Genomic DNA, 16,560 nt, shown 5'->3' on the forward strand with positions numbered 1-16,560 from the left:
AGAATAAATTTAAAGACACATTTATAGGAATAATATTTAGGGTTGATCCAACCAGGCCGGAATGGTCTAGTGGCTAGGATATCTGGATCTCACCCAGAAGGCCCGGGTTCGATTCCCGGTATCGGAGCGAGTGCTTTTGTACCGGTTTTGAAGAATAGACTTAAGGATATAGGTTTATGAATAGAATTAAGACATGGTTGAGAAAGTCCGATATGGTCTAATGGGAAGGATACCTGGCTTTCACCCAGAAGTCCCAGGTTGGATTCACGGTATCGGAGCGAGTGCATTTGTACCGCTTTAGAAGAATAAACCTAAAGACACATTTATAGGAATAATATTTAGGGTTGTTCCAACCAGTCCGATATGGTCTAGTGGCTAGGATATCTGGCTCTCACCCAAAAGGCCCGGGTTCGATTCCCGGTATCGGAGACGGTGCTTTAAACCGCTTTTAAAGAATAAATTTAAAGACACATTTATTGGAATAATATCTAGGGTTTCTAAAACCAGGCCGATATGGTCTAGTGTCTAGGATATCTGGCTTTAACCCAGAAGGCCCGGGTTCGATTCCCGGTATCGGAGCGAGTGCATTTGTACCGCTTTTGAAGAATAAATTTAAAGACACATTTATAGGAATAATATTTAGGGTTGTTCCAACCAGTCCGATATGGTCTAGTGGCTAGGATATCTAGCTCTCACCCAGAAGGCCCGGGTTCGATTCCCGGTATCGGAGCGAGTTATTTTGTACCACTTTTAAAGAATAAACTTAAAGACACATTTATAGGAATAATATTTAGGGATTTTCCAACCAGTCCGATATGGTCTAGTGGCTAGGATACCTGGCTTTCACCCACAAGGCCCGGGTTCGATTCCCGGTATCGGAGCGAGTGCATTTGTACCGCTTTAGAAGAATAAACCTAAAGACACATTTATAGGAATAATATTTAGGGTTGTTCCAACCAGTCCGATATGGTCTAGTGGCTAGGATATCTGGCTCTTACCCAGAAGGCCCGGGTTCGATTCCCGGTATCGGAGACGGTGCTTTAAACCGCTTTTAAAGAATAAATTTAAAGACACATTTATTGGAATAATATCTAGGGTTTCTAAAACCAGGGCGATATGTTCTAGTGTCTAGGATATCTAGCTTTAACCCAGAAGGTCCGGGTTCGATTCCCGGTATCGGAGCGAGTGCATTTGTACCGCTTTTAAAGAATAAACTTAAAGACACATTTATAGGAATAATATTTAGGGTTGTTCCAACCAGGCCGGAATGGTCTAGTGGCTAGGATATCTGGCTCTCACCCAGAAGGCCCGGGTTCGATTCCCGGTATCGGAGCGAGTGCTTTTGTACCGGTTTTGAAGCATAGACTTAAGGATATAGGTTTATGAATAGAATTAAGACTTAGTTGAGAAAGTCCGATATGGTCTATTGGGTAGGATACCTGGCTTTCACCCAGAAGGCCCGGGTTCGATTCCCGGTATCGGAGCGAGTGCATTTGTACCGCTTTAGAAGAATAAACCTAAAGACACATTTATAGGAATAATATTTAGGGTTGTTCCAACCAGTCCGATATGGTCTTTGGCTAGGATATCTGGCTTTCACCCATAAGGCCCGGGTTCGATTCCCGGTATCGGAGACGGTGCGTTAAACCGGTTTTAAAGAATAAATTTAAAGACACATTTATAGGAATAATATTTAGGGTTGTTCCAACCAGTCCGATATGGTCTAGTGGCTAGGATATCTAGCTCTCACCCAGAAGGCCCGGGTTCGATTCCCGGTATCGGAGCGAGTTATTTTGTACCACTTTTAAAGAATAAACTTAAAGACACATTTATAGGAATAATATTTAGGGATTTTCCAACCAGTCCGATATGGTCTAGTGGCTAGGATACCTGGCTTTCACCCACAAGGCCCGGGTTCGATTCCCGGTATCGGAGCGAGTGCATTTGTACCGCTTTAGAAGAATAAACCTAAAGACACATTTATAGGAATAATATTTAGGGTTGTTCCAACCAGTCCGATATGGTCTAGTGGCTAGGATATCTGGCTCTCACCCAGAAGGCCCGGGTTCGATTCCCGGTATCGGAGACGGTGCTTTAAACCGCTTTTAAAGAATAAATTTAAAGACACATTTATTGGAATAATATCTAGGGTTTCTAAAACCAGGCCGATATGTTCTAGTGTCTAGGATATCTAGCTTTAACCCAGAAGGTCCGGGTTCGATTCCCGGTATCGGAGCGAGTGCATTTTTACCGCTTTTAAAGAATAAACTTAAAGACACATTTATAGGAATAATATTTAGGGTTGTTCCAACCAGGCCGGAATGGTCTATTGGGTAGGATACCTGGCTTTCACCCAGAAGGCCCGGGTTCGATTCCCGGTATCGGAGCGAGTGCATTTGTACCGCTTTAGAAGAATAAACCTAAAGACACATTTATAGGAATAATATTTAGGGTTGTTCCAACCAGTCCGATATGGTCTTTGGCTAGGATATCTGGCTTTCACCCATAAGGCCCGGGTTCGATTCCCGGTATCGGAGACGGTGCTTTAAACCGGTTTTAAAGAATAAATTTAAAGACACATTTATAGGAATAATATTTAGGGTTGTTCCAACCAGTCCGATATGGTCTAGTGGCTAGGATATCTGGCTCTCACCCAGAAGGCCCGGGTTCGATTCCCGGTATCGGAGCGAGTGCATTTGTACCGGTTTTGAAGAATAGACTTAAGGATATAGGTTTATGAATAGAATTAAGACTTGGTTGAGAAAGTCCGATATGGTCTAATGGGTAGGATACCTGGCTTTCACCCAGAAGATCCTTGTTGGATTCCCGGTATCGGAGCGAATGCATTTGTACCGCTTTAGAAGAATAAACCTAAAGACACATTTATAGAAATAATATTTAGGGTTGTTCCAACCAGTCCGATATGGTCTAGTGGCTAGGATATCTGGCTCTCACCCAGAAGGCTCGGGTTCGATTCCCGGTTTCGGAGACGGTGCTTTAAACCGCTTTTAAAGAATAAATTTAAAGACACATTTATTGGAATAATATCTAGGGTTTCTAAAACCAGGCCGATATGGTCTAGTGTCTAGTATATCTGGCTTTAACCCAGAAGACCCGGGTTCGATTCCCGGTATCGGAGCGAGTGCTTTTGTACCGGTTTTGAAGAATAGACTTAAGGATATAGGTTTATGAATAGAATTAAGACTTGGTTAAGCAAGTCCGACATGGTGTAGTGGCTTGGATATCTGGCTCTCACCCAGAAGGCCCGGGTTCGAATCCCGGTATCGGAGTGAGTGCTTTTGTACCGGTTTTGAAGCATAGACTTAAGGATATAGGTTTATGAATAGAATTAAGACTTAGTTGAGAAAGTCCGATATTTTCTATTGGGTAGGATACCTGGCTTTCACCCAGAAGGCCGGGTTCGATTCCCGGTATCGGAGCGAGTGCATTTGTACCGCTTTAGAAGAAAAAACCTAAAGACACATTTATAGGAATAATATTTAGGTTTGTTCCAACCAGTCCGATATGGTCTTTGGCTAGGATATCTGGCTTTCACCCAAAAGGCCCGGGTTCGATTCCCGGTATCGGAGACGGTGCTTTAAACCGGTTTTAAAGAATAAATTTAAATACACATTTATAGGAATAATATTTAGGGTTGTTCCAACCAGTCCGATATGGTCTAGTGGCTAGGACATCTGGCTCTCACCCAGAAGGCACGGGTTCGATTCCCGGTATCGGAGCGAGTGCATTTGTACCGGTTTTGAAGAATAGACTTAAGGATATAGATTTATGAATAGAATTAAGACTTGGTTGAGAAAGTCCGATATGGTCTAATGGGTAGGATACCTGGCTTTCACCCAGAAGATCCGGGTTGGATTCCCGGTATCGGAGCGAATGCATTTGTACCGCTTTAGAAGAATAAACCTAAAGACACATTTATAGGAATAATATTTAGGGTTGTTCCAACCAGTCCGATATGGTCTAGTGGCTAGGATATCTGGCTCTCACCCAGAAGGCCCGGGTTCGATTCCCGGTAGCGGAGACGGTGCTTTAAACCGCTTTTAAAGAATAAAATTAAAGACACATTTATTGGAATAATATCTAGGGTTTCTAAAACCAGGCCGATATGGTCTAGTGTCTAGGATATCTGGCTTTAACCCAGAAGGCCCGGGTTCGATTCCCGGTATCGGAGCTAGTGCTTTTGTACCGGTTTTGAAGAATAGACTTAAGGATATAGGTTTATGAATAGAATTAAGACTTAGTTAAGCAAGTCCGATATGGTGTAGTGGCTAGGATATCTGGCTCTCACCCAGAAGGCCCGGGTTCGAATCCCGGTATCGGAGCGAGTGCATTTGTACCGCTTTAGAAGAATAAACCTAAAGACATATTTATAGGAATAATATTTAGGGTTGTTCCAACCAGTCCGATATGGTCTAGTGGCTAGGATATCTGGGTCTCACCCAGAAGGCCCGGGTTCGATTCCCGATATCGGAGACGGTGCTTTAAACCGCTTTTAAAGACAAATTTTTAGGAATAATATCTAGAGTTGCTCAAACCAGTCCGATATGGTCTAGTGGCTAGGATATCTGGCTTTCACCCAGAAGGCCCGGGTTCGATTCCCGGTATCGGAGCGACTGCATTTGTACCGCTTTTGAAGAATAAACTTAAAGACACATTTATAGGAATAATATTTAGGGTTGTTCCAACCAGTCCGATATGGTGTAGTGGCTAAAATATCTGGCTCTCACCCAGAAGGCCCGGGTTCGTTTCCCGGTATCGGAGACGGTGCTTTAAACCGCTTTTAAAGAATAAATTTAAAGACACATTTACTTGGAATAATATCTAGGGTTTCTAAAACCAGGCCGATATGGTCTAGTGTCTAGGATATCTGGCTTTAACCCAGAAGGTCCGGGTTCGATTCCCGGTATCGGAGCGAGACCATTTGTACCGCTTTTAAAGAATAAACTTAAGGACACATTTATAGGAATAATATTTAGGGTTGTTCCAACCAGGCCGGAATGGTCTAGTGGCTAGGATATCTGGCTCTCACCCAGAAGGCCCGGGTTCGATTCCCGGTATCGGAGCGAGTGCTTTTGTACCGGTTTTGAAGAATAGACTTAATGATATAGGTTTATGAATAGAATTAAGACTTGGTTGAGAAAGTCCGATATGGTCTAATGGCTAGGATACCTGGCTTTCACCCAGAAGGCCCGGGTTCGATTCCTGATATCGGAGAAGGTGCTATAAACCGCTTTTAAAGAATAAATTTAAAGACACATTTATAGGAATAATATCTAGAGTTGCTCAAACCAGTCCGATATGGTCTAGTGGCTAGGATATCTGGCTTTCACCCAAAAGGCCCGGGTTCGATTCCCGGTATCGGAGCGAGTGCATTTGTACCGGTTTTGAAGAATAGACTTAAAGATATAGGTTTATGAATAGAATTAAGACTTGGTTGAGAAAGTCCGATATGGTCTAATGGGTAGGATACCTGGCTTTCACCCAGAAGATCCGGGTTGGATTCCTGGTATCGGAGCGAGTGCATTTGTACCGCTTTAGAAGAATAAACCTAAAGACCCATTTATAGGAATAATATTTAGGGTTGTTCCAACCAGTCCGATATGGTCTAGTGGCTAGGATATCTGGCTCTCACCCAGAAGGCCCGGGTTCGATTCCCGGTATCGGAGACGGTGCTTTAAACCGCTTTTAAAGAATAAATTTAAAGACACATTTATTGGAATAATATCTAGGGTTTCTAAAACCAGGCCGATATGTTCTAGTGTCTAGGATATCTAGCTTTAACCCAGAAGGTCCGGGTTCGATTCCCGGTATCGGAGCGAGTGCATTTGTACCGCTTTTAAAGAATAAACTTAAAGACACATTTATAAGAATAATATTTAGGTTTGTTCCAACCAGGCCGGAATGGTCTAGTGGCTAGGATATCTGGCTCTCACCCAGAAGGCCCGGGTTCGATTCCCGGTATCGGAGCGAGTGCTTTTGTACCGGTTTTGAAGAATAGACTTAAGGATATAGGTTTATGAATAGAATTAAGACTTGTTTGAGAAAGTCCGATATGGTCTAATGGGTAGGATACCTGGCTTTTACCCAGAAGTCCCAGGTAGGATTCCCGGTATCGGATTGAGTGCATTTGTACCGCTTTAGAAGAATAAACCTAAAGACATATTTATAGGAATAATATTTAGGGTTGTTCCAACCAGTCCGATATGGTCTAGTGGCTTGGATATCTGGCTCTCACCCAGAAGGCCCGGGTTCCAATCACGATATCGGAGAAGGTGCTATAAACCGCTTTTAAAGAATAAATTTAAAGACACATTTATAGGAATAATATCTAGAGTTGCTCAAACCAGTCCGATATGGTCTAGTGGCTAGGATATCTGGCTTTCACCCAGAAGGCCCGGGTTCGATTCCCGGTATCGGAGACGGTGCTTTAAACCGCTTTTAAAGAATAAATTTAAAGACACATTTATTGGAATACTATCTAGGGTTCCTAAAACCAGGCCGATATGGTCTAGTGTCTAGGATATCTGGCTTTAACCCAGAAGGCCCGGGTTCGATTCCCGGTATCGGAGCGAGTGCATTTGTACCGCTTTTGAAGAATAAATTTAAAGACACATTTATAGGAATAATATTTAGGGTTGTTCCAACCAGTCCGATATGGTCTAGTGGCTAGGATATCTAGCTCTCACCCAGAAGGCCCGGGTTCGATTCCCGGTATCGGAGCGAGTGCATTTGTACCGCTTTTGAAGAATAAACCTAAAGACACATTTATAGGAATAATATTAAGGGTTGTTCCAACTAGTCCGATATGGTCTAGTGGCTTGGATATCTGGCTTTCACCCAGAAGGCCCGGGTTCGATTCCCGATATCGGAGAAGGTGCTATAAACCGCTTTTAAAGAATAAATTTAAAGACACATTTATTGGAATAATATCTAGGGTTTCTAAAACCAGGCCGATATGGTCTAGTGTCTAGGATATCTGGCTTTAACCCAGAAGGCCCGGGTTCGATTCCCGGTATCGGAGCGAGTGCATTTGTACCGCTTTTGAAGAATAAATTTAAAGACACATTTATAGGAATAATATTTAGGGTTGTTCCAACCAGTCCGATATGGTCTAGGGGCTAGGATATCTAGCTCTCACCCAGAAGGCCCGGGTTCGATTCCCGGTATCGGAGCGAGTTATTTTGTACCACTTTTAAAGAATAAACTTAAAGACACATTTATAGGAATAATATTTAGGGATTTTCCAACCAGTCCGATATGGTCTAGTGGCTAGGATACCTGGCTTTCACCCACAAGGCCCGATTTCGATTCCCGGTATCGGAGCGAGTGCATTTGTACCGCTTTAGAAGAGTAAACCTAAAGACACATTTATAGGAATAATATTTAGGGTTGTTCCAACCAGTCCGATATGGTCTAGTGGCTAGGATATCTGGCTCTCACCCAGAAGGCGCGGGTTCGATTCCCGGTATCGGAGACGGTGCTTTAAACCGCTTTTAAAGAATAAATTTAAAGACACATTTATTGGAATAATATCTAGGGTTTCTAAAACCAGGCCGATATGTTCTAGTGTCTAGGATATCTAGCTTTAACCCAGAAGGCCCGGGTTCGATTCCCGGTATCGGAGAAGTGCATTTGTACCGCTTTTGAAGAATAAACCTAAAGACACATTTATAGGAATAATATTTAGGGTTGTTCCAACCAGTCCGATATGGTCTAGTGGCTTGGATATCTGGCTCTCACCCAGAAGGCCCGGGTTCGATTCCCGATATCGGAGAAGGTGCTATAAACCGCTTTTAAAGAATAAATTTAAAGACACATTTATAGGAATAATATCTAGAGTTGCTCAAACCAGTCCGATATGGTCTAGTGGCTAGGATATCTAGCTCTCAACCAGAAGGCCCGGGTTCGATTCCCGGTATCGGAGCGAGTGCATTTGTACCGCTTTTGAAGAATAAATTTAAAGACACATTTATTGGAATACTATCTAGGGTTTCTAAAACCAGGCCGATATGGTCTAGTGTCTAGGATATCTGGCTTTAAACCAGAAGGCCCGGGTTCGATTCCCGGTATCGGAGCGAGTGCATTTGTACCGCTTTTGAAGAATAAATTTTAAGACACATTTATAGGAATAATATTTAGGGTTGTTCCAACCAGTCCGATATGGTCTAGTGGCTAGGATATCTAGCTCTCAACCAGAAGGCCCGGGTTCGATTCCCGGTATCGGAGCGAGTGCATTTGTACCGCTTTTGAAGAATAAATTTAAAGACACATTTATAGGAATAATATTTAGGGTTGTTCCAACCAGTCCGATATGGTCTAGTGGCTAGGATATCTAGCTCTCACCCAGAAGTCCCAGGTTGGATTCGCGGTATCGGAGCGAGTGCAATTGTACCGCTTTAGAAGAATAAACATAAAGACACATTTATAGGAATAATATTTAGGGTTGTTCCAACCAGTCCGATATGGTCTAGTGGCTTGGATATCTGGCTCTCACCAAGAAGGCCCGGGTTCGATTCCCGATATCGGAGAAGGTGCTATAAACCGCTTTTAAAGAATAAATTTAAAGACACATTTATAGGAATAATATCTAGAGTTGCTCAAACCAGTCCGATATGGTCTAGTGGGTTGGATACCTGGCTTTCACCCAGACGGCCCGGGTTCGATTCCCGGTATCGGAGCGAGTACATTTGTACCGCTTTAGAAGAGTAAACCTAAAGACACATTTATAGGAATAATATTTAGGGTTGTTCCAACCAGTCCGATATGGTCTAGTGGCTAGGATATCTGGCTCTCACCCAGAAGGCCCAGGTTCGATTCCCGATATCGGAGACGGTTCTTTAAACCGCTTTTAAAGAATAAATTTAAAGACACATTTATAGGAATAATATCTAGAGTTGCTCAAACCAGTCCGATATGGTCTAGTGGGTTGGATACCTGGCTTTCACCCAGACGGCCCGGGTTCGATTCCCGGTATCGGAGCGAGTACATTTGTACCGCTTTAGAAGAGTAAACCTAAAGACACATTTATAGGAATAATATTTAGGGTTGTTCCAACCAGTCCGATATGGTCTAGTGGCTAGGATATCTGGCTCTCACCCAGAAGGCCCGGGTTCGATTCCCGATATCGGAGACGGTGCTTTAAACCGCTTTTAAAGAATAAATTTAAAGACACATTTATAGGAATAATATCTAGAGTTGCTCAAACCAGTCCGATATGGTCTAGTGGCTAGGATATCTGGCTTTCACCCAGAAGGCCCGGGTTCGATTCCCGGTAACGGAGCGACTGCATTTGTACCGCTTTTGAAGAATAAACTTAAAGACACATTTATAGGAATAATATTTAGGGTTGTTCCAACCAGTCCGATATGGTCTAGTGGCTCTCACTCAGAAGGCCCGGGTTCGATTCCCGATATCGGAGACGGTGCTTTAATCCGCTTTTAAAGAATAAATTTAAAGACACATTTATAGGAATAATATTTAGGGTTGTTCCAACCAGGCCGGAATGGTCTAGTGGCTAGGATATCTGGCTCTCACCCAGAAGGCCCGGGTTCGATTCCCGGTATCGGAGCGAGTGCTTTTGTACCGGTTTTGAAGAATAGACTTAAGGATATAGGTTTATGAATAGAATTAAGACTTGGTTGAGAAAGTCCGATATGGTCTAATGGGTAGGATACCTGGCTTTCACCCAGAAGTCCCAGGTTGGATTCTTGGTATCGGAGCGAGTGCATTTGTACCGCTTTAGAAAAATAAACCTAAAGACACATTTATAGGAATAATATTTAGGGTTGTTCCAACCAGTCCGATATGGTCTAGTGGCTTGGATATCTGGCTCTCACCCAGAAGGCCCGGGTTCGATTCCCGATATCGGAGAAGGTGCTATAAACCGCTTTTAAAGAATAAATTTAAAGACACATTTATAGGAATAATATCTAGAGTTGCTCAAACCAGTCCGATATGGTCTAGTGGCTAGGATATCTGGCTTTCACCCAGAAGGCCCGGGTTCGATTCCCGGTATCGGAGACGGTGCTTTAAACCGCTTTTAAAGAATAAATTTAAAGACACATTTATTGGAATACTATCTAGGGTTTCTAAAACCAGGCCGATATGGTCTAGTGTCTAGGATATCTGGCTTTAACCCAGAAGGCCCGGGTTCGATTCCCGTTATCGGAGACGGTGCGTTAAACCGCTTTTAAAGAATACATTTAAAGACACATTTATTGGAATACTATCTAGGGTTTCTAAAACCAGGCCGATATGGTCTAGTGTCTAGGATATCTGGCTTTAACCCAGAAGGTCCGGGTTCGATTCCCGGTATCGGAGCGAGTGCATTTGTACCGCTTTTGAAGAATAAATTTAAAGACACATTTATAGGAATAATATTTAGGGTTGTTCCAACCAGTCCGATATGGTCTAGTGGGTAGGATTGCACTTTACGTGACCCACCCAACTAACAATGGTTTCTAGTTAATTGGACCATGAGGAGTCCGTAAAAAATAGTTAAAAAATTATTTGGCCGCCGCAAGTTGGTCAAAAAAATTTTTGAAAATTTTAAAATCCATGCACTTACCGCCATTGAAACCGCTATCCGCTTAACGCATTCTGCACTCAATCTTGCAAAATAAGCCGAGGAGGTCTGTGAAAAATTGCCGGACTCGCGCCGGAGTTTTATAGCTATGGATTTTTTTAAACTTACGGAAACATTTATTTCTGATAAAATGAGGGAAATATAAATGCGAGAAAAACTGAAATGTTTTGGGAAAATCGTTGAATTTTTTGGGAATTCAATAATTGATAACGGTAAATTTTGAAAAAAGCCGTCAAATTATTCGGGATTTTTTTTAATTCACTCAACATTATTTTTGGGAAAATGTGTCAAATCCTTGGTAAATATGATTTTTTGTAAAAAAAATTGAAATAAAAGGCGTAGAGAAAAGTTGTAAAAATATAGGGAAATTAGCAAATGTCAACGTCAATATTTCAGAAAAGGAGTCTAGTTTTTTTGCAACTATATTTTGGGAAAGGCGACAAATTATTGAGAAAGAACCAAATGTCAACATCAATATTTTGGAAAAGGCGTCAATTTATTTCAACAATATTTCGGAAAAGGCGGCAAATTATTGGGCAGTTAGCAAATGTCAACATCAATATATATGAGGCGTCAATTTATTTCAACTTTATTTTGGAAAAGGCGTCAATTTATTTCAACTATATTTTGTAAAAGGCGTCAATTTATTTCAACTATATTTTGGAAGAGGCGTCAATTTATTTCAACTATATTTTGGAAAAGGCGTCAATTTATTTCAGCTATATTTTGGAAAAGGCGTCAATTTATTTCAACTATATTTTGGAAAAGGCGTCAATTTTTTTCAACTATATTTTGGAAAAGGCGTCAATTTATTTCAACTATATTTTGGAAAAGGCGTCAATTTATTTCAACTATATTTTGGAAAAGGCGTCAATTTATTTCAACTATATTTTGGTCAATTTATTTCAACTATATTTTGGTCAATTTATTTCAACTATATTTTGGTCAATTTATTTCAACTATATTTTGGTCAATTTATTTCAACTATATTTTGGTCAATTTATTTCAACTATATTTTGGTCAATTTATTTCAACTATATTTTGGAAAAGGCGTCAATTTATTTCAACTATATTTTGGTCAATTTATTTCAACTATATTTTGGTCAATTTATTTCAACTATATTTTGGTCAATTTATTTCAACTATATTTTGGTCAATTTATTTCAACTATATTTTGGTCAATTTATTTCAACTATATTTTGGTCAATTTATTTCAACTATATTTTGGTCAATTTATTTCAACTATATTTTGGTCAATTTATTTCAACTATATTTTGGTCAATTTATTTCAACTATATTTTGGTCAATTTATTTCAACTATATTTTGGTCAATTTATTTCAACTATATTTTGGAAAAGGCGTCAATTTATTTCAACTATATTTTGGAAAAGGCGTCAATTTTTTTCAACTATATTTTGGAAAAGGCGTCAATTTATTTCAACTATATTTTGGAAAAGGCGTCAATTTATTTCAACTATATTTTGGAAAAGGCGTCAATTTATTTCAACTATATTTTGGTCAATTTATTTCAACTATATTTTGGTCAATTTATTTCAACTATATTTTGGTCAATTTATTTCAACTATATTTTGGTCAATTTATTTCAACTATATTTTGGTCAATTTATTTCAACTATATTTTGGTCAATTTATTTCAACTATATTTTGGAAAAGGCGTCAATTTATTTCAACTATATTTTGGTCAATTTATTTCAACTATATTTTGGTCAATTTATTTCAACTATATTTTGGTCAATTTATTTCAACTATATTTTGGTCAATTTATTTCAACTATATTTTGGTCAATTTATTTCAACTATATTTTGGTCAATTTATTTCAACTATATTTTGGTCAATTTATTTCAACTATATTTTGGTCAATTTATTTCAACTATATTTTGGTCAATTTATTTCAACTATATTTTGGTCAATTTATTTCAACTATATTTTGGAAAAGGCGTCAATTTATTTCAACTATATTTCGGAAAAGGCGTCAATTTATTTCAACTATATTTCGGAAAAGGCGTCAATTTATTTCAACTATATTTTGGAAAAGGCGTCAATTTATTTCAACTATATTTTGGAAAAGGCGTCAATTTATTTCAACTATATTTTGGAAAAGGCGTCAATTTATTTCAACTATATTTTGGAAAAGGCGTCAATTTCAACTATTTTTTGGAAAAGGAGTCAATTTATTTCAACTATATTTTGAAAAAGGCGTCAATTTATTTCAATATTTTGGAAAAGGCGTCAATTTATTTCAATATTTTGGAAAAGGCGTCAATTTATTTCAATATTTTGGAAAAGGCGTCTAGTTATTTCAGCAATATTTTGGAAAAGGCGACAAACTATTGGTTAATTATCAAACGTCAACATCAATATTTTGGAAGTCATTGCAACTATATTTTGGAAAGAGTGCCTATTTTTCGGCAATTTGATAAATGTAAACACCTTTTCCAAAATATCGTCCTTTACATTTACCAAATTCGGGAATAATTTGATGCCTTTTCCAAAGTATCGTCCTTCACATTTATCAAATTCCCGAATAATTTGGCACATTTTCCAAAATATCGTCCCTTACATTTATCAAATTCCCAAATAATTTGAAACCTTTTCCAAATTATCGTCATTCACATTTATCAAATTCCCAAATAATTTGACACCTTTTCCAAAATATCGTCATTCACATTTATCAAATTCCCAAATAATTTGATACCTTTTCCAAAATATCGTCATTCACATTTATCAAATTCCCAAGTAATTTGACACCTTTTCCAAAATATCATCCTTCACATTTATCAAACACCCTAATAATTTGACACTTTTCCAAAATATCATCCTTCACATTTATCAAACACCCAAATAATTTGACACCTTTTCCAAAATAACGTCCTCCAGATTTATCAAATTCAGATTAATTTGACACCTTTTTCCATGATATCGTCCTTCACATTTATCAAATTCCCGAATAATTTGACACCTTTTCCAAAATATTGTCCTTCAGATTTATCAAATTCAAGAATAATTTGACGGCATTTACCAGAATTCACCGTTATCATTTATCGAATTCCCCAAAAATTCAACGACTTTCCCAAAACATAGCAGTTTTTCTCGCATTATATTTCCGTCCTTTTATCAGAAATGAACAGTTTCAGTAAGCTTAAAAAATTCCATAGCTATATCTCCGGCGCGAGTACGTAAATGTTTCCGGCGCGAGTACGTCAATTTTTCACAGTCCCCCCGGCTTATTTTGCAAGATTGAGTGCAGAATGCGTTAAGCGGATAGCGGCTTCAATGAGGGTAAGTGAGTGGATTTTGAAATTTTCAAAAAATTTTTTAACCAACTTGCGGCGGCCAAATAATTTTTTAACTATTTTTTTCGGACTCCCCACAGTCTAATTAACTAGAAACCATTGTTAGTTGGGTGGGTCACGTAAAGTGCAATCCTACCGTCTAGTGGCTAGGATATCTAGCTCTCACCCAGAAGTCCCAGGTTGGATTCCCGGTATCGGAGCGAGTGCATTTGTACCGCTTTAGAAGAATAAACCTAAAGACACATTTATAGGAATAATATTTAGGGTTGTTCCAACCAGTCCGATATGGTCTAGTGGCTTGGATATCTGGCTCTCACCCAGAAGGCCCGGGTTCGATTCCCGATATCGGAGAAGGTGCTATAAACCGCTTTTAAAGAATAAATTTAAAGACACATTTATAGGAATAATATCTAGAGTTGCTCAAACCAGTCCGATATGGTCTAGTGGCTAGGATATCTGGCTTTCACCCAGAAGGCCCGGGTTCGATTCCCGGTATCGGAGCGAGTGCTTTTGTACCGGTTTTGAAGAATAGACTTAAGTATATAGGTTTATGAATAGAATTAAGACTTGGTCAAGCAAGTCCGATATGGTCTAGTGGGTTGGATACCTGGCATTCACCCAGACGGCCCGGGTTCGATTCCCGGTATCGGAGCGAGTACATTTGTACCGCTTTAGAAGACTAAACCTAAAGACACATTTATAGGAATAATATTTAGGGTTGTTCCAACCAGTCCGATATGGTCTAGTGGCTAGGATATCTGGCTCTCACCCAGAAGGCCCGGGTTCGATTCCCGATATCGGAGACGGTGCTTTAAACCGCTTTTAAAGAATAAATTTAAAGACACATTTACAGGAATAATATCTAGAGTTGCTCAAACCAGTCCGATATGGTCTAGTGGCTAGGATATCTGGCTTTCACCCCGAAGGCCCGGGTTCGATTCCCGGTAACGGAGCGACTGCATTTGTACCGCTTTTGAAGAATAAACTTAAAGACACATTTATAGGAATAGTATTTAGGGTTGTTCTAACCAGTCCGATATGGTCTAGTGGCTAGGATATCTAGCTCTCACCCAGAAGGCCCGGGTTCGATTCCCGGTATCGGAGCGAGTGCATTTGTACCGCTTTTGAAGAATAAATTTAAAGACACATTTATAGGAATAATATTTAGTGTTGTTCCAACCAGTCCGGTATGGTCTAGTGGCTAGGATATCTAGCTCTCACTCAGAAGTCCCAGGTTGGATTCCCGGTATCGGAGCGAGTGCATTTGTACCGCATTAGAAGAATAAACCTAAAGACACATTTATAGGAATAATATTTAGGGTTGTTCCAACCAGTCCGATATGGTCTAGTGGCTTGGATATCTGGCTCTCACCCAGAAGGCCCGGGTTCGATTCCCGATATCGGAGAAGGTGCTATAAACCGCTTTTAAAGAATAAATTTAAAGACACATTTATAGGAATAATATCTAGAGTTGCTCAAACCAGTCCGATATGGTCTAGTGGCTAGGATATCTGGCTTTCACCCAGAAGGCCCGGGTTCGATTCCCGGTATCGGAGCGAGTGCTTTTGTACCGGTTTTGAAGAATAGACTTAAGTATATAGGTTTATGAATAGAATTAAGACTTGGTCAAGCAAGTCCGATATGGTCTAGTGGGTTGGATACCTGGCTTTCACCCAGACGGCCCGGGTTCGATTCCCGGTATCGGAGCGAGTACATTTGTACCGCTTTAGAAGAATAAACCTAAAGACACATTTATAGGAATAATATTTAGGGTTGTTCCAACCAGTCCGATATGGTCTAGTGGCTAGGATATCTGGCTCTCACCCAGAAGGCCCAGGTTCGATTCCCGATATCGGAGACGGTTCTTTAAACCGCTTTTAAAGAATAAATTTAAAGACACATTTATAGGAATAATATCTAGAGTTGCTCAAACCAGTCCGATATGGTCTAGTGGGTTGGATACCTGGCTTTCACCCAGACGGCCCGGGTTCGATTCCCGGTATCGGAGCGAGTACATTTGTACCGCTTTAGAAGAGTAAACCTAAAGACACATTTATAGGAATAATATTTAGGGTTGTTCCAACCAGTCCGATATGGTCTAGTGGCTAGGATATCTGGCTCTCACCCAGAAGGCCCGGGTTCGATTCCCGATATCGGAGACGGTGCTTTAAACCGCTTTTAAAGAATAAATTTAAAGACACATTTATAGGAATAATATCTAGAGTTGCTCAAACCAGTCCGATATGGTCTAGTGGCTAGGATATCTGGCTTTCACCCAGAAGGCCCGGGTTCGATTCCCGGTAACGGAGCGACTGCATTTGTACCGCTTTTGAAGAATAAACTTAAAGACACATTTATAGGAATAATATTTAGGGTTGTTCCAACCAGTCCGATATGGTCTAGTGGCTAGGATATCTGGCTCTCACTCAGAAGGCCCGGGTTCGATTCCCGATATCGGAGAAGGTGCTTTAATCCGCTTTTAAAGAATAAATTTAAAGACACATTTATAGGAATAATATTTAGGGTTGTTCCAACCAGGCCGGAATGGTCTAGTGGCTAGGATATCTGGCTCTCACCCAGAAGGCCCGGGTTCGATTCCCGGTATCGGAGCGAGTGCTTTTGTACCGGTTTTGAAGAATAG

At 40.1% G+C, this 16,560-nt stretch overlaps 1 long non-coding RNA gene and 41 other non-coding genes across 42 annotated transcripts in view; all 42 read left to right on the forward strand.

Moving 5' to 3' along the window:
• The first annotated feature begins 357 nt into the window (after positions 1 to 357).
• On the forward strand, positions 358 to 429 carry TRNAE-CUC (transfer RNA glutamic acid (anticodon CUC)). The gene has a single exon. It is a non-coding gene; the product is annotated as a tRNA-Glu (tRNA).
• Positions 430 to 658: 229 nt separating this feature from the next.
• On the forward strand, positions 659 to 730 carry TRNAE-CUC (transfer RNA glutamic acid (anticodon CUC)). The gene has a single exon. It is a non-coding gene; the product is annotated as a tRNA-Glu (tRNA).
• Positions 731 to 960: 230 nt separating this feature from the next.
• TRNAK-CUU (transfer RNA lysine (anticodon CUU)) lies at positions 961 to 1,032 on the forward strand. Its single transcript has one exon. It is a non-coding gene; the product is annotated as a tRNA-Lys (tRNA).
• A 229-nt stretch (positions 1,033 to 1,261) lies between these two features.
• Positions 1,262 to 1,335, forward strand: TRNAE-CUC (transfer RNA glutamic acid (anticodon CUC)). The gene has a single exon. It is a non-coding gene; the product is annotated as a tRNA-Glu (tRNA).
• Positions 1,336 to 1,712: 377 nt separating this feature from the next.
• Positions 1,713 to 1,784, forward strand: TRNAE-CUC (transfer RNA glutamic acid (anticodon CUC)). Its single transcript has one exon. It is a non-coding gene; the product is annotated as a tRNA-Glu (tRNA).
• A 230-nt stretch (positions 1,785 to 2,014) lies between these two features.
• TRNAE-CUC (transfer RNA glutamic acid (anticodon CUC)) lies at positions 2,015 to 2,086 on the forward strand. Its single transcript has one exon. It is a non-coding gene; the product is annotated as a tRNA-Glu (tRNA).
• A 529-nt stretch (positions 2,087 to 2,615) lies between these two features.
• TRNAE-CUC (transfer RNA glutamic acid (anticodon CUC)) lies at positions 2,616 to 2,687 on the forward strand. Its single transcript has one exon. It is a non-coding gene; the product is annotated as a tRNA-Glu (tRNA).
• A 230-nt stretch (positions 2,688 to 2,917) lies between these two features.
• Positions 2,918 to 2,989, forward strand: TRNAE-CUC (transfer RNA glutamic acid (anticodon CUC)). The gene has a single exon. It is a non-coding gene; the product is annotated as a tRNA-Glu (tRNA).
• A 679-nt stretch (positions 2,990 to 3,668) lies between these two features.
• On the forward strand, positions 3,669 to 3,740 carry TRNAE-CUC (transfer RNA glutamic acid (anticodon CUC)). The gene has a single exon. It is a non-coding gene; the product is annotated as a tRNA-Glu (tRNA).
• Positions 3,741 to 3,970: 230 nt separating this feature from the next.
• Positions 3,971 to 4,042, forward strand: TRNAE-CUC (transfer RNA glutamic acid (anticodon CUC)). Its single transcript has one exon. It is a non-coding gene; the product is annotated as a tRNA-Glu (tRNA).
• Positions 4,043 to 4,271: 229 nt separating this feature from the next.
• TRNAE-CUC (transfer RNA glutamic acid (anticodon CUC)) lies at positions 4,272 to 4,343 on the forward strand. The gene has a single exon. It is a non-coding gene; the product is annotated as a tRNA-Glu (tRNA).
• A 79-nt stretch (positions 4,344 to 4,422) lies between these two features.
• On the forward strand, positions 4,423 to 4,494 carry TRNAE-CUC (transfer RNA glutamic acid (anticodon CUC)). The gene has a single exon. It is a non-coding gene; the product is annotated as a tRNA-Glu (tRNA).
• A 65-nt stretch (positions 4,495 to 4,559) lies between these two features.
• TRNAE-UUC (transfer RNA glutamic acid (anticodon UUC)) lies at positions 4,560 to 4,631 on the forward strand. Its single transcript has one exon. It is a non-coding gene; the product is annotated as a tRNA-Glu (tRNA).
• Positions 4,632 to 5,012: 381 nt separating this feature from the next.
• TRNAE-CUC (transfer RNA glutamic acid (anticodon CUC)) lies at positions 5,013 to 5,086 on the forward strand. Its single transcript has one exon. It is a non-coding gene; the product is annotated as a tRNA-Glu (tRNA).
• Positions 5,087 to 5,313: 227 nt separating this feature from the next.
• On the forward strand, positions 5,314 to 5,385 carry TRNAE-UUC (transfer RNA glutamic acid (anticodon UUC)). The gene has a single exon. It is a non-coding gene; the product is annotated as a tRNA-Glu (tRNA).
• A 230-nt stretch (positions 5,386 to 5,615) lies between these two features.
• Positions 5,616 to 5,687, forward strand: TRNAE-CUC (transfer RNA glutamic acid (anticodon CUC)). The gene has a single exon. It is a non-coding gene; the product is annotated as a tRNA-Glu (tRNA).
• A 229-nt stretch (positions 5,688 to 5,916) lies between these two features.
• TRNAE-CUC (transfer RNA glutamic acid (anticodon CUC)) lies at positions 5,917 to 5,990 on the forward strand. Its single transcript has one exon. It is a non-coding gene; the product is annotated as a tRNA-Glu (tRNA).
• A 378-nt stretch (positions 5,991 to 6,368) lies between these two features.
• Positions 6,369 to 6,440, forward strand: TRNAE-UUC (transfer RNA glutamic acid (anticodon UUC)). The gene has a single exon. It is a non-coding gene; the product is annotated as a tRNA-Glu (tRNA).
• Positions 6,441 to 6,669: 229 nt separating this feature from the next.
• TRNAE-CUC (transfer RNA glutamic acid (anticodon CUC)) lies at positions 6,670 to 6,741 on the forward strand. The gene has a single exon. It is a non-coding gene; the product is annotated as a tRNA-Glu (tRNA).
• Positions 6,742 to 7,121: 380 nt separating this feature from the next.
• Positions 7,122 to 7,193, forward strand: TRNAE-CUC (transfer RNA glutamic acid (anticodon CUC)). The gene has a single exon. It is a non-coding gene; the product is annotated as a tRNA-Glu (tRNA).
• Positions 7,194 to 7,423: 230 nt separating this feature from the next.
• Positions 7,424 to 7,495, forward strand: TRNAE-CUC (transfer RNA glutamic acid (anticodon CUC)). The gene has a single exon. It is a non-coding gene; the product is annotated as a tRNA-Glu (tRNA).
• Positions 7,496 to 7,723: 228 nt separating this feature from the next.
• Positions 7,724 to 7,795, forward strand: TRNAE-CUC (transfer RNA glutamic acid (anticodon CUC)). Its single transcript has one exon. It is a non-coding gene; the product is annotated as a tRNA-Glu (tRNA).
• A 78-nt stretch (positions 7,796 to 7,873) lies between these two features.
• TRNAE-CUC (transfer RNA glutamic acid (anticodon CUC)) lies at positions 7,874 to 7,945 on the forward strand. The gene has a single exon. It is a non-coding gene; the product is annotated as a tRNA-Glu (tRNA).
• A 230-nt stretch (positions 7,946 to 8,175) lies between these two features.
• Positions 8,176 to 8,247, forward strand: TRNAE-CUC (transfer RNA glutamic acid (anticodon CUC)). Its single transcript has one exon. It is a non-coding gene; the product is annotated as a tRNA-Glu (tRNA).
• Positions 8,248 to 8,778: 531 nt separating this feature from the next.
• TRNAE-CUC (transfer RNA glutamic acid (anticodon CUC)) lies at positions 8,779 to 8,850 on the forward strand. Its single transcript has one exon. It is a non-coding gene; the product is annotated as a tRNA-Glu (tRNA).
• Positions 8,851 to 9,079: 229 nt separating this feature from the next.
• Positions 9,080 to 9,151, forward strand: TRNAE-CUC (transfer RNA glutamic acid (anticodon CUC)). Its single transcript has one exon. It is a non-coding gene; the product is annotated as a tRNA-Glu (tRNA).
• A 78-nt stretch (positions 9,152 to 9,229) lies between these two features.
• Positions 9,230 to 9,301, forward strand: TRNAE-UUC (transfer RNA glutamic acid (anticodon UUC)). The gene has a single exon. It is a non-coding gene; the product is annotated as a tRNA-Glu (tRNA).
• A 216-nt stretch (positions 9,302 to 9,517) lies between these two features.
• TRNAE-CUC (transfer RNA glutamic acid (anticodon CUC)) lies at positions 9,518 to 9,591 on the forward strand. Its single transcript has one exon. It is a non-coding gene; the product is annotated as a tRNA-Glu (tRNA).
• Positions 9,592 to 9,819: 228 nt separating this feature from the next.
• Positions 9,820 to 9,891, forward strand: TRNAE-CUC (transfer RNA glutamic acid (anticodon CUC)). Its single transcript has one exon. It is a non-coding gene; the product is annotated as a tRNA-Glu (tRNA).
• Positions 9,892 to 9,969: 78 nt separating this feature from the next.
• Positions 9,970 to 10,041, forward strand: TRNAE-UUC (transfer RNA glutamic acid (anticodon UUC)). The gene has a single exon. It is a non-coding gene; the product is annotated as a tRNA-Glu (tRNA).
• Positions 10,042 to 13,432: 3,391 nt separating this feature from the next.
• LOC149634784 (uncharacterized) overlaps positions 13,433 to 16,560 on the forward strand; it is a 333,137-nt gene continuing 330,009 nt past the window's right edge. Inside the window, exon 1 of the long non-coding RNA XR_016373608.1 lies at positions 13,433 to 13,905. This is a non-coding gene — a long non-coding RNA (uncharacterized LOC149634784). The remainder of the gene's footprint in view (positions 13,906 to 16,560) is intronic.
• Positions 14,199 to 14,270, forward strand: TRNAE-CUC (transfer RNA glutamic acid (anticodon CUC)). Its single transcript has one exon. It is a non-coding gene; the product is annotated as a tRNA-Glu (tRNA).
• Positions 14,349 to 14,420, forward strand: TRNAE-UUC (transfer RNA glutamic acid (anticodon UUC)). The gene has a single exon. It is a non-coding gene; the product is annotated as a tRNA-Glu (tRNA).
• Positions 14,651 to 14,722, forward strand: TRNAE-CUC (transfer RNA glutamic acid (anticodon CUC)). The gene has a single exon. It is a non-coding gene; the product is annotated as a tRNA-Glu (tRNA).
• Positions 14,952 to 15,023, forward strand: TRNAE-CUC (transfer RNA glutamic acid (anticodon CUC)). The gene has a single exon. It is a non-coding gene; the product is annotated as a tRNA-Glu (tRNA).
• On the forward strand, positions 15,254 to 15,325 carry TRNAE-CUC (transfer RNA glutamic acid (anticodon CUC)). Its single transcript has one exon. It is a non-coding gene; the product is annotated as a tRNA-Glu (tRNA).
• Positions 15,404 to 15,475, forward strand: TRNAE-UUC (transfer RNA glutamic acid (anticodon UUC)). The gene has a single exon. It is a non-coding gene; the product is annotated as a tRNA-Glu (tRNA).
• On the forward strand, positions 15,706 to 15,777 carry TRNAE-CUC (transfer RNA glutamic acid (anticodon CUC)). The gene has a single exon. It is a non-coding gene; the product is annotated as a tRNA-Glu (tRNA).
• On the forward strand, positions 16,007 to 16,078 carry TRNAE-CUC (transfer RNA glutamic acid (anticodon CUC)). Its single transcript has one exon. It is a non-coding gene; the product is annotated as a tRNA-Glu (tRNA).
• TRNAE-UUC (transfer RNA glutamic acid (anticodon UUC)) lies at positions 16,157 to 16,228 on the forward strand. The gene has a single exon. It is a non-coding gene; the product is annotated as a tRNA-Glu (tRNA).
• Positions 16,308 to 16,379, forward strand: TRNAE-CUC (transfer RNA glutamic acid (anticodon CUC)). The gene has a single exon. It is a non-coding gene; the product is annotated as a tRNA-Glu (tRNA).
• On the forward strand, positions 16,458 to 16,531 carry TRNAE-CUC (transfer RNA glutamic acid (anticodon CUC)). The gene has a single exon. It is a non-coding gene; the product is annotated as a tRNA-Glu (tRNA).

This window comes from Phalangium opilio, unplaced genomic scaffold, assembly GCF_054372755.1.
Source record: "Phalangium opilio isolate 3A_F unplaced genomic scaffold, DU_Popi_V2 ptg000098l_1, whole genome shotgun sequence".
NCBI classification, from domain to species: Eukaryota; Metazoa; Arthropoda; class Arachnida; order Opiliones; family Phalangiidae; genus Phalangium; species Phalangium opilio.